The following is a 4,185-nucleotide window of genomic DNA, read 5'->3' as shown; positions in this document are numbered from 1 at the left end:
CTTGTGACCATAAAATGTTTGTAGCAAGAGGAGCTATGTTTTTTTTTTTTTTGGAAAGGAAATTCCTTGCAGGAAGAAATCATGGTAAAAATATTAAGCTTGATGAAACTCAATCAACCAATGAAACAACTCAGGACTATGAGATGAAAACTAAGATATCTTTCTTTAATGTTCTAAAGTTACGACAAAGGTCATCACCTCCAAAAATTGTGGTTCAAGAACCAACTATAGTTCAAGATCAGGTTAATGAATCAATCTTAGAGTCAATTCAGCAACCTATGAACCCAATGCACGAGACTTCTAGAAAATCTATTGAAGTACATCGTGTTCCTGATTGATTAAACTTGATGGTCCTAGATGACACATCAAATGAGGTTCATCATGGCGATGATGATCCAAGAAGCTACGAAGAGGCTATGCAAAGTGGTTGTAGGGACTCCAACTTATACGTGCCCTGAGATCCTTACCCTGTGGCTCTAAGTCAGATATCTCTGGTCTTTGGGTAGGATAGATTTATTTTGTATTCATGAAATCACCCTGGCTTAGTTACCATTTCCTTTCCTATCTTCTAGTATTACTCTTAATAGTGAAAATTATAAATATTTTTCGAAAAGAATTTATACCTATTAAGTAATAATTTTTACTAATAATTCTATTAACATATAAATATTTAAGTGTGAGAGCTGAAATCTATATTCGACTATAAGTTCTTTTAATCAAACAAGTAATTATAGTTTTCAACTCGAGAGAATTATTTAAGTATTAATGAAAATAATAATAACAATTTCGATAGTAATGTCCATTTATGATAATTATAGTGATTTCAATAATAATAATAATAATAGTTTCAATTTTTATCGTTTTCAATGATAATGATTTCAATGATAATTCTAATATGGCATTTAATAAAAATTCTAATAATAATAATAATAATAATAATAATAATAATAATAAAGTGTCATTTGATAGAAGTAAAGTTTAGAGAAGAAATTGAGTTTGAAAAAAATTAAGGCTTTAGAAAAATCAAGAAAAATAAAAATAAAAATAAAACAAATTTTATTAAAAGTGAAATGAATACATACATTGTGATTTCAAAACAATAGTTATTTTTCGGATGAGGAGCATGATTGGCATATGAGGATTTGAGTGGCAGTGAATCAATCCAACAAAAATGGTTGTCCAAAGTTTTTATTTATAATAGACTTGTACAACTAACACTAACAGTCAAATCTTCAAATTTTGACATGTGTTCAATAGATTCCTAACTACTTCAATCTAATGATTTCAACTATCTTGATGTTCTTTTCTTTGCCAAACTGCTATAATTTCTATTTTGAATTCGAATTTAAACTCATATATCAATAGACGAAGGATCCGTCCATCAATTTATATATGTTGGGGAGCATGTATGAGTCCTTCGATCAATGCTTGTTCAGATCAATAGAGTCAACACACATTTTCCATTTAACGTTCTGCTTTTTTACTAGGACGATGTTGGTTAGCCAATCTGTATATCTGACCTCTCTGATGAATCCCACTTCTTTTAATTCCTTTACTTGTCTTTCAATTTCCTCTAGTCCTTTGGGGGTCATTTTCCTCCTTCTTTGACATATAGGTTTTACTGATGGGCACACAAGAAGACAAAAAGAAGATTATGGGTATCGTGGAAGAGGCTCACAACATGACAATAGTAGGGAAGGGGAATGAAATCGTGATACTGACTCATGGGTTCGGCACGGACCAATCGGTTTGGAAGCACCTCGTACCGCATCTGGTGGATGATTACCGTGTAGTCTTGTACGACAACATAGGTGCTGGTACCACGAACCCAGACTACTTCGACAACATAGGTGCTGGTACCTACTCGCCATCTTGCAAGAGCTTCAGGTGTAATCTTGCATCTTCGTTGGTCACTCTCTCTCCTCTATGGTGGGCCTCCTCGCTTCCATCTCTCACCCTCATCTCTTCACCAAACTCATCCTCGTCTCTGCTTCTCAAAGGTAAAATCAATCTTTGATGTGTACATGATTTTTTTTTTACTAAATTTATTCGGTTCCTCAAAATTAATTTTCAATTTCGTAATCTCTTTTTGTTTTATTGAAAATTCACAACTTAAACTTTCTTATAATTAAAAAATTATTGAATTAATATTTGATCAAGTTAATTATCCTAACTAACTCTCATTATAAGCTTTTTGCTAAAGAAGAAAATAAAAGAGAACTGTTATACTGATAGAAATCTAAGAATTTTAGTAGAGTTATTTTCTGGGCTAATAGTTTAATGAATTCAGGCATTCTAAAGAGAGAATTTCTCAATAATAATATACAAATTCTTAAATTTCTGAAAATAGCATAAAATTTCAATAAAAATAAATACAGTGAGCAGAACAGGGGTATAGTATATACACAAATTTCCATATAATAATTATATCCTTTTAAGTACATGATTCAATTCAATCTTTACTTTAAATATTTGTATATAAAAGAACATCTGTTAAAAAAAATGTTAAACATATTGATGTATTTTAATTTTTAAGAGATTAGTTCTAACTCTCAGCAAGAATACCCAATTTCACCGTGTTTTTTCATCATATTTTCATGTTGCCCGTATTTTTTCCCCCTCTAATTATAGTGTTTTTTTGTCTATAGGTTTTTGAATGATTCATAATACTTTGGAGGGTTCCAGCAAGAAGATCTGACCCAACTCTACGACGGAATCCGATCGAACTACAAAACATGGTGTTCGGGGTTCGCTCCGCAGGTGATCGGCGCGACATGGACTCGGTAGCGGTGCAGGAATTCAGCCGAACCCTCTTCAACATGAGGCCAGACATAGCCCTGAGTTTGGCGCAGACCATATTCCAGTTGGACATGAGGCCAATCCTATCCCACCTGACCGTGCCGTGCCACATCATTCAGAACACCAAGTGTGTTTGAAAATTACATTTTAATGATAAAATGATTCAACAAAATTTAACAATATAACATAGTTGTCACACTTTTTTCATACTTAAGAACTAAATTAGAATTTTGGTTCTTTTAGCTATGACTAAATTATTACTAGTTTATTTAAAAAAAAAATTGTTATTAGTTTATACATTTAAGGACCAAATGGTAATTTATCAAAAAGTGTACAAACTATGCCCCAATTACTGGATCCATCATTGTTCATATGGTGTAGTTCTTTTTTTAAAAATGTTAAGTGGACACACATTATGTTACTTAACACCTAGAGAATGGAAGAAAAAAAAAATATACAAACCATAATTTTTATGAAATGATAGAAAATAAAGATAAAAAAATGTTTGAGAAATGTTTAAAATGATGAGGTGATATTTGTGTATACATTTAAGGACCAAATGATAATTTATCAAAAAATGTACAAACTATTTTCTTATTAAGAATTTTTTTTGAATCCATCACTATTCATACGATGTAATTCGTTTTTTAAAAATGTTAAGTGGACACAGATTGTTACTTAACACCTAGAGAGAATGGAAGAAAAAAAAATACAAACGATATATAGTTTTTATGAAATGATAGGAAAATAAAGATTAAAAAAAGTGTTTGAGGAATATTTAAAATGATGAGGTAATATTTGTGTATCATTGTTTTTTTTTTACCCTTTCAACCTTTTTTCTTCCATTTATGTTATCCTGCACATCATCAAATATTTTGACACCTTGTGTGTCTATGACCAAGTTCTACATCATCTGATCTCTTTCTTATTAGTATCCAATGGTTGGTTTGACGGGCGCTAAAAAAAGCATGATTTAGCGACTGACAGATTCAGTCGCTAAATCCCTAAATTCAGTCGCTAAAACTCTTAGCCACCGAAATAGCGACTGAATCATGTACGTTGCAAAAATCAAAGTCGCTAAACCTTCAGCGAATTCGGTTGCTATTTCGCCACCAAACTACTGAGTCACAAGCCCATAAAATTCGGTCACTAGATATTTGGTTGCTATTTTGCTTGGGACCAAATCAGCAACCGAAGTTGGGGTAGCTAATTCGGTCGCTAAAAAGTAACTATATTTTAAATATAAAATAAATTAAAATAAGATGTGGTTACTAATTCGGTCACTAAGAAAAAATTAAATTTTAATTGTAAAATAAATTAAAATAAAGGTCGGTCGCTAATTCGGTGGCTACTAAATAATAAAGTTTTAGAAAATAATAATATTTT

General features: G+C 31.4%; 1 pseudogene; it reads left to right on the top strand.

Annotated features, from left to right (window-relative positions):
• The first annotated feature begins 1,118 nt into the window (after positions 1–1,118).
• On the top strand, positions 1,119–3,349 carry LOC100807049 (probable esterase KAI2; annotated as a pseudogene).
• The last annotated feature ends 836 nt before the right edge of the window (positions 3,350–4,185 follow it).

This window comes from Glycine max, chromosome 5 (genome assembly GCF_000004515.6).
Source record: "Glycine max cultivar Williams 82 chromosome 5, Glycine_max_v4.0, whole genome shotgun sequence".
Lineage (NCBI taxonomy): Eukaryota > Viridiplantae > Streptophyta > Magnoliopsida > Fabales > Fabaceae > Glycine > Glycine max.
The sequence above is the reverse complement of the archived record's forward strand: the minus strand, read 5'-3'. Positions and strand labels throughout refer to the sequence as shown.